Source organism: Callorhinus ursinus, unplaced genomic scaffold (genome assembly GCF_003265705.2).
Source record: "Callorhinus ursinus isolate GAN/ISIS: 27379988/994484 unplaced genomic scaffold, GSC_fseal_2.0 scaffold6, whole genome shotgun sequence".
NCBI lineage: Eukaryota > Metazoa > Chordata > Mammalia > Carnivora > Otariidae > Callorhinus > Callorhinus ursinus.
Window position 1 is genome coordinate 14897523 of NW_027397068.1, and position 10012 is coordinate 14907534.

Consider the following 10012-nt stretch of genomic DNA (forward strand, 5'->3'; position numbering starts at 1 on the left):
TTTCTTTGGGTCCATTTCTCATTCATTAGTGGGTCATTTTCATCAGCATTGTAAAGCTCATCCAGGGCAGTAAGAGCCCCAATACTAGTCAATGCCTCATCTGCGGTTTCTCAAAGGAGTTTGTCTTCCCATGGAAATCTCCCTTAAAGGGCCAAAGCTCCTCATAGTAGTCAGGACCCACTGCAAAAAACCCTGTTGATATTTACTGTCATCTCTGACAGGATCTAGTATTCTACATTGCAGAAGGAACTAAGACATAACACAGCCCATCTATGGCCATTCCTCCTTAACAGGTGTATGTGCCTCAAGTCAAGCATTATATCCCCACATGTCTCATCTCCCAAGTCAACTAACAAAAATTCTAATATTTTGCCTGATTTCAGCCCACAATAGTCATATATTTCCCTCTCCTCTTCCTTGGAACATCTCTTTAGAATGAAAGGCAGTGGAACTTTCTGCCATCAAACCCCAGGACAAATCTTAGTACCAGTTGTTGCAAAGCCACAGACCTGAGGATGATGACCAGATGGGAGCCCAGTTTCACCTCTTACAAGAGAATTAGCAGCACCCAGCACATCATATGAGTAGTTGTCTTTGTACTTACATCCTAGTGCTTTGCCTGAAACCATCTCCTCAATTCCTTTTAATTAAAAGGTAATAAAGTAGAGGACTCTACTTACCTACTTGACCATACATGAAATTTCCTCTACTCTTATTAATTGGCCAATGAGACCTTAATCTTTCCTCTTGCAGAAAGTCACATCTCTGTCAGCATCCCATCTCTCAGAAAAATGGAGAGGTTTGAGATTTCACCTAACAAATTATTCTGCCTCTTTCATGGATGCTTACAGAAGATAATCAATCAGCCAATCAATTTCTTCGATAAACAGCAAAAGATTTTACTATTTCCAATGACTGTTATACCCCAAATATCACTATTTATGCTGGGTCCTCAAGCTCCAGTTCCCATAGCGTAGCATGAAGAGCTTCGCGTGATATCTATGTATGTATTGGGTTACAATACAAGTGAGAAAAATGAGTTAGAGAAACCAACTCCTCTCTAATAGGTAGAAAGTATGCCTGATTTTTTACCCAAAGGGAAAGATATTTTTGTTATACTGGATGGTAGTATTAATGACAACAACAATAAAAATTAACAAAAACCAATCAACAAACAACAAAACAAAACAAAACAAAACAAAAAAGTCCACCACAAAAAACCTACCAACCAACCAAACAACTGCTCTTGCTCCAGAGGAAACAACTACCTCTATTTCCTGAGGCTATTTGCTATGCTAACAAACCGGAAATAAGAATCCAGAACAAAGGCCTAAGCCTTTGCTCATAAGATATGCAGAAATGTCAGAGACCCATGAAGCATTGTCTCCCAACTTTACCTGTAAAATATATATTAAAGTGCATGCTGTCTCTATCTTTGTCTCTGTCTCCATCTCTCTTTCTTTTCCACACACACACATAGAAAATGTTAAAGAAGTGTTTTTGAGGTGTCTTATAGCTTTAAAACAATTCCCTGAAATTTTATATTAAAAATATCAGGATGTTCATTTGAAGTGAACCTCAGAATTTCTTTAATAGCTGATAGGATAAAAAAAAAACTCTGACTTTTTTAGTAATCATTAATGGGAAATGGAATGAATTCTAGACATATTCATAAACTAGATAAGAGGAACAATGGTGGAGAATAATGGGAGACTGATATGTGGCAATGTTGAAAAATCACAGAATTAGGAGCATTATGTGTAGCTAAGCAGATATCAGGCTGAGGAAATAGGCTGGAATGAGAAAGTTTGGCAAATATTTGAAAAAAGAAAACAACTCGAGTTAAATTTATAAACGAAAAGAAATCCAGTCAATTAAGGTGATGGAGGAGTGAGGGTAAAGCAGTCCCGCTTCACTGAACAAGATAATAGTCTGCTCAGAGTATTCTGGACCCAGGAATTTTAGAGACTAAAGATTTAAGGTGGCTATAAAAGAATGAATTGTAGTAGTTGACATAGGAAGGATGAATAAGGATATCAATTGAAGCCTACTCAATGTAAGAAAAATCTGGCAATGTTTCAGAGATGATGATAGTTAAAACTATATATGCAAGAAGAAAAAATTCCTCTCAGAATTTTTCAGTACAGAAGCCATTTAACTCACATGGAAGTGAAGGTCTTTGGGACAGCCAGCTATTTCACAGGACATAAAGATCTTCTCCAGTAGGAGGTAACAAATACAGCCCTCCCAGCTTCTGTCTGAAGATATATGCAGCACAAGTTTAGGAAATGCCTATTATTATATTATTTTTATTGTACCATAAATATTCATAGCATCATACCACAGAGGAAAATTGTGCTGAAGGAGAGATAGAATTCCAGCATCAATGAGCTTATGGAGCAATGTAATATGCAGAAGGAACAGAAGGAGAAATGTAATATACCGACTTTTAATTTTTATTTGAGACTGATGTTCATGACTATCTAAAGCCAGGCTCATTAGCAGAGGAGCAAAATAAATTATATTAGTACAGGAGGGAAGCATACTACAAATCCCAAACTCTGGTTTTGACAGACTTATTTATTGCATAAATATGATGAAAATGTAACGATTACCATTTATAATTATGCTTTGCCACCAGGTTTTGTTTTCCCTTTTTAGAAATGCACACATGTAATGTGCAAGAGCTATTGAATAAGGCCAGTTTCTTCTCTCAAGAACAAATATCTTTGTATGGTCAAGGGTCTCACACACGGTATACACGTAGAACGGGCCCTTCCTTTTGGATATTTCTTTCTGGATCGGCCTTGACACTGAGAACTCAAAGGAGCAATGCAGAAGTTTAATACATCAAGACTTAGTCTTCCTAAAATCTCTAGCATAACCCCATAATGAAATGGAGTTCATTTGTGCTTAGCTTTCTCAGAAGCCACCTACTGCAACTGCCTTTAATCATGCTGCCTGTGTAGTTTATCTTGCAACACAATCTAAGTTTATTTGTACCCGTATTATAGAAGCTAAAACACATCTGGAAAGTAGGACTGTGGAAACACATTTGTATAGATATGTGTACATTGTCATGTAACAACAAAGCAGATCTCTTTTGAATTGCAATTTTGGAATACAGTTCTATCAGTAGCTTTGTGTAGCCATGAGTATATGGAATTGACTTTGAATTCTAGGAATATGGTTCTAGTTTGATTTTATTTGCTACATCTCTAGGGAAACCACTGAAGGAAGTCACACTATCAAATAAACAATAGTTTATTAGCTAATATTTATTCAGTCTTTTCCACGTGTCAGGCATGAGATAAACATTTACATGCAATTTTTTATTCAACTCTCATCACAATCCTATGAGGCAGGTACTATTATCTATTATCTCAGTTACATACATGAGGAAATGCAGGTTTAGAAGGTTATGTAACTTTCCTGAACTCACAAACCAGTTAAATGATATTATCAGGGCTTAGGCCAAGTTCTCTATGACCTTGGAGTCCAAGTTCTTCATCAAGATCTTTGCATGACCTTGAGAAACACCTAAACAGAGTTTAGGATTCTGCAAAGAAATATATTTAAAATTGATTTGAAAAAGAAAGATGAGGCATGCAATTCAGTTAACTCAATTTGTTAGAACATGTTATTTAAAAATGTTTTCTGTTAACACTCTCCTACATTGGAAAGGTATCTTTATCGAGAATCCTGAGTCACAGAGTGCAAATCCAACCTGGGAAACTGCCCTGCAAATACAAGCTGCTTCTTTTGAAAAAGCCCTGCATCATCGTGGGTGGTTCAGCATGAAACATCACCTTTTTCAGAACCTCACATTCAGTCCATTATAATCCCAATGGTAACTTCAGTATGTCAACTTTTTTTTTAAGATTTTATTTATTTATTTGACAGAGACAGAGAGAGTATAAGCAGAGGGAGCAGCAGGGGAGGGAGAAGCAGGTTCCCTGCTGAGCAAAGAGCCCAATGTGGGGCTTGATCCCAGGACCCTCGGATCATGACCTGAGCTGAAGGCAGACATTTAACCAACTGAGCCACCCCAGCACCCCGAGTATCTCAACTTTATAGGTGAGTTTTTCAACAATAGTTCGTTATGAAAAATAATTTTAAAAGTTAAAGAAATACCTTAAAATACCTTCAAGTTATAGAGTCCATGTTTAGATATATCATTAAGTACAGAGCAGTCATATTTAGCAGTTCAATGTATATTGATCAGAAATCATAGTTCTTTAATCTTGCAAAATGATTTACTCAATAAAATCTTTAAATGAACTCTATAAAAAATGCAGGTGAAAGCTGAACAATGACATTATTTAATTGTGCTCAATTATTTTACTGTAAAATAAAATGGACTCTGATTAAAATTTTGATGGAATAAATTAATCACCACTTTGTATGATCATTAAAAGATTAGAGTATTAAAAATATATAGCTGTAATAATTTGTTAATGGATACACAAGGTAAAAAGATGTAAATTATAACATCAAAAACATTAATATGTGTGTGGGGGGATGAGAGAGTTAAAATGTAGAGCTTTATTATGCATTCAAAATTAAGCTGTTATCAACTTAAACTGTTGTACATATAAGATCTTTAAATATATAGAGTGAACTAGTGGTTGCCAAGGGGAGGTAGGTAGAGGGATGGGTGAAATAGGTTGAAGGAGATAAAGAGGTACACACTTTCAGTTATAAAATAAATAAGTCATGGAGGGATGCCTGTGTGGCTCAGTCAGTTAAGTGTTGGACTCTTGATTTTGGTGCAGGTCATGATCTCAGGGTCGTGTGATGGAGTCCCATGTTCAGGCTCCGTGGGCAGTGTAAAGTCGGCTTGAGATTCTCTCTCTCCCTCTGCCTCTCTCCTTGCTTTCATGCTCTCTTTCTGTCTCTAAATAAATAAATAAAATCTTAAAAATAAACAAATAAATAAGTCAAAGAAATGAAAAGTACAGCATAGGAAATATAGTCAATAATATCATTATAACTTTTTGGTGACAGAGAATAACTATACCTATTGTGATTAACATTTCATAATGTATATAACTGTCAAATTACTCTGTTGTACATCTGAAACTAATATAGTGTATGCCAATTATACTGCAATTAAAAAATAAGTAAAAGATGTTTTATTTAAACCTCTTGGTAACCACAAAACAAAAGGTTATGGTAGATTCACAAAAGATAAAGAGAAAGGAATTTAAGCATATGATTATAGCAAATCATCACATCACAAAGGAAGAGAGCAAGAGAAAAGGAAAGGAACAAAGGGATTACAAAACAGGCACAAAATAATTTTAAAAATGGCAACAGTAAGTCCATGCCTATCAATAATTGCTTTAAATGTAAATGGACTAAATTCTCCAATCAAAAGACATAGAAAGGCTGAATGAATAAATAAAATAACACCCAGCTATATGCTGCCTATTAGAAGGCCTTTTCAGCTTTAAGTACACACAGATTGAAAGTGAAGGATGGAAAAAGATATTCCATGCAAATAGAAACTCAAAGGGGCAAGGGTAATTATACTTAGACAAAATAGACTTTAAGACAAAGATTGTAATAAGAAACAAAGGTCATTATATACTGATAAAGGGGTCAATCCAACAAAAGGATATAACATTTGTAAATATTTATGCACCCAACATCAGACCAACTAAATATATAAAGCAAATATCAACAGATCTGGGCATAAATAAACAGCAATACAATAATAGTAGGGAACATTGATATCTCACATTTTTTTATTTTTAAAGATTTATTTACTTGAGAGAGAGAGAGAGTGAGGGGAGAGGGAGAAGAAGAGAGAGAATTTCAAGCAGACTCCCCACTGAGTGTGAAACCTGGTATGGGTCTTGATCCCAGGACCCTGCGATTATGATCCCCGCTGAAATCAAGAGTCAGCTGCTCAATGGACTCATCCCTCCAGGTGCCCCTGATATCTCACTTTCAACAACTGATAGAACAACCAGACAGAAAATCAATAAGGAGACTGTGAACTTTATGCATTAGACCAGATGAACCTAACAAAACACACATTCTTCTCAAATGCATGGAACATTCTCCAAGATAGATCATATGTTGAGCCTTAAAGAGGCTTGGTGCCCATGCAGACATGTCCAGTGGGGCCAAGAGGACTCACCTTGGTTTGTGGAAGAGTAGGAGTTTGGACCAACATGAATATCTGGCACTGGACAGAAAGGGTCGCCACCAACTGGTCCAAGGGGAAGCTCTGTGAGATCCTGGTGGACGTTGTTGTAGAGAATGTAAGAAGCAAGTAGAAGGCAAGGTTTCCAGCAGCAGTCACAAAGGAAAGCCAATTTTGTTCTATGAATGGAATGCCAAACTGGGCTGGAAAGGTACAGTTAAAGAATCGTGTGTGAAGCACAAAGGATTGATTGAAATAACCAATCTCTCTGAAGAAAATGAAGTAGATGACACCAAGGTGAATGTGAAACAAAAGAAAGGTGATGGGGATATATTGAAGGATATTAACAAAACTTAGGCACCACCAAGTCAGGGAGGTCCCTGGAGATTACCTGAAGGCACTTAAGACAGAATTTACAAGGGAAATGGTTTTACCATTTGAAAACTTTGGCAACCCAGGAATTGACTGCTAAAAGGAAACTGAGTGAGAATACCTTGCAGGCCTCATCTCCAGTGGCACTGGGAGTAAGGATTCCCACTGTGGCACGACTCATGATGGAACTGTTCAGCACAGCTGTAAAACAGCTGCACAGTATTTTCACTGTGAAAGATCTGGTGCAAAAATTTTCTGAAAGGGGAGGGAAATTCCAGATGTTTGATTGGCACATCACCAGTGAATATGTGAAATTGTTAACAAATAAAAAGATCATCATGAAATGGAGATGTAGGAACTAGCTAGAAGAACACTATACAACAGTTGCTCTGAGTTTTGTGTCTCCTTCACGGCAAATGGAATTACAGTTGAAGTGTAAAGGAGTTTCTGTCTCTAAAGAAGAGAACATGAAATTCTGATGGCAGGAGCAGCATTTTGAAGAAATAAAAGGTTTACTGCAGCTGACCACCTTAAATGGCTAATTGGAAGATTCTATAAGGGCATTACCTTCTGTAAGGAGAAAAGGCGTCAAGTTTACTTGTTCCCTATTGTTACTTTTAAAAAAGAAAACAAAAACTATTAGTTTATATTGAATGAGATCCATGAACTTATAGGAAATTTAAAGCATTGTTTCAATCTTTACTGTAGCTAGATTATGCATCGAGTTAAAAGCAACAAGAAACCCAAACTCGGGTATTAATCTCACCACCCATAGATGCTCCTGTGGGAACAGGTTGAGTCCCTGAGTAAGATAATTGAAATTTCCCAAGCTAAAATTTGTCTGAGCCAATTTATCTTGCACATGTAGTTTTAGTTCAGGAAGAAAACAATAAATTGCATGCTGATACTATTTCTTTATTGAAAAATCAACAATAAGAAAAAACAAACCAAAACAAAACAAAAAACTCAAAATCCAACAATAAAACAAAACAAAACAAAACAAAAAACTCAAAATGGAAACCTTAAAACATATTTATTTCTTTTCATGTTTTTACATTTTAGTTGAGAAGTTCTACTTGACCTCTCATTAAGTTTTCTTGAAAAGAGCAATACACCTATTATCTATTCAAATTGTTCTGCTAACAGGACAGGAAAAAAACACGGTATTTACCAAATTATTAATACTTTAGAACTGCAATAGCCATTTCTGTTTACATTTTGAAATTAGATCCACAAAGGAAACAGACCATACATTATGGAAAATCTTTAAAAGTTCAAACTACAGTTTTAAAATAGCCCCTTCATTCTCCCTGTTTTGTTGATATAGGGTGGATATAGATAAAATATTAGCTCTGAAAAGGAAAGGATTAAAAAACTACAAAGTTGACTGGCCTGGGAAAGGAGAGAGACCCAAGTCATGCCCCTAGGTTTACTGCTAGTACTAATGTGGGCTTCAGTTGTAAGAGCAACAATTGATAACATACTTCACTCTTGCCTTCATGCAGTGTGAAGAACCTTCACAAAAAGCTATGAAATGAAGCCCTTGGCTGTTCTTCAGAGTTTCAGCATGACCATAAAATCTCAGTCTGTGCAGAGCAGTTCTGGTGCTTCCCTGAGGGTTGGAAATAGTCACAGAAGAAGCCAGCCTTGGACCCAGCACAGTCAGAAGATTCTGTGTGAAATGAGGTAATGAGGTTTTGTTGAAGTGGGGATCAGTTTAGAATGCTCCCAAGGATCATGAACAAAACCAGATGGTCTCTGAGGTAAATTGCCAAAGTTCCCAGGAGTTCTTAGACTAGGAATGATCCATCCATGACTCTACTATAAATTTCTCTGGTCCCTTAATGGGAATAGTCCTTTCAGAATTTCTGTAAATCTCCAAATTTACATCTGTGTAAAAATTCATGACTGGGAAAATTTCTGTGCTGCTGACTCCTGCCCTCAGATGCAGTCGTCCCACACATTGGTACTGATCAGTTGCCTCAAATTTACAGAACTCGGAGATCTGTTCTCACTATAGGAAGTCCAAACACCCCAGGGTCTAGCGCACAAGCAGCCAACTCTTTCTTTGTGTGAAAGAGTTTCATATGTTGCCTTGTGTCTTGCAACCTTGTTATAATCACTTATTAGCTCCAGGAGGCTTTTGTTTGTTTGTTTGTTTTTTGGTCAATTCTTTTGGATTTTCTACATAGGTAATCTTGTCATCTATGTCATCTATTTCTTCATTTTCAGTCTGTATTATTTTGTTCATTTTCTTCTTTCTTCCTGAGAGTTTTTATCATGAATGGTTGCTGGATTTTGCCAAATGCCTTTTTTTTTAATATGATCATGTGATTTTTCTTTTTTAACCTATTGATGTGATGAATTACGTTAATTAGTTTTTGAATGTTGAACCAGCCTTGCATACCTGGGGTAAATCTCAATTGGTCATGTTGCATAATGCTTTTTATACATTGTTGGATTTGATTTGCTAATATTTTGTTGGGGATTTTTGCAATTGTGTTTATGAAAGATATTGGTTTTAGTTTTGTTTCCCTGTAATATCTTTGTCTGGTCTCAGTATTAAGGTAATACTGGTCTTATAGAATGAGTTAGGTTTTATTCCTTCTACTTCTGTCTTCTAAAAGAGTTTTCAGAGAATTGGTATAAATTATTCCTTAAATATTTAGTAGAATTCATTTTCTGTTTTCAGAGATTGTTAATTATTGATTCAATTTTGTTAATAGATACTGGCTTATTCAGATTGTATATTTCTTCTCACGTGAGTTTGGCAGATTATATATATTAAGGAGTTGATCTACTTCATCTAGGTTATAAAATGTGTGGGCATTGAGTTTTTCATAGTATCTAGTTTCCTTTATTATCCTTTTACTGTCCAATCTCTATCAGTTGAAAACATAGATTCTTGACTTAGATCTTTCCTTTTCTAGTATATTTATTTAATAATATATATTTCCCTTTACTTACTGCTTTCACTACATCTCACAACTTTTGATAAATTGTATTTTCACTTAGTTCAAGATATTTTGAAATGTGTCTTGAGATATTTTCTTTGAACTATGTGTTATTTATTTTTTATTTTTATTTTTTAAGACTTTATTTATTTGAGAGAGAGAAAGAGAGTGAACAAGAGAGCACAAAAGATGGGAAGGGGCAGAGGGAGAGGGAGAAGTAGACTTCCTGCCAACAGGGAGCCTGATGTGGAGCTTGCTTCCAGGACTCCGAGATCATGACCTAAGCTGAAGGCAGATGCTTACCCGACTGAGCCACCCAGGTACCCCACCCCATGTGTTATTTAGAAGTGGGTTTTATTTCTGACACTATTCAATATATAGTCTATTTTTTCCTCAGTGATTTTAAAATCATTCTTACAACAAGCAAATTTGTATACATACAAAAATATATTTCATGCTTCTTATTTTCTTTTACTGATATATTTGTTTATTCTACTGATATATTTGTATATTTGCTTATTTGGTTCATAGT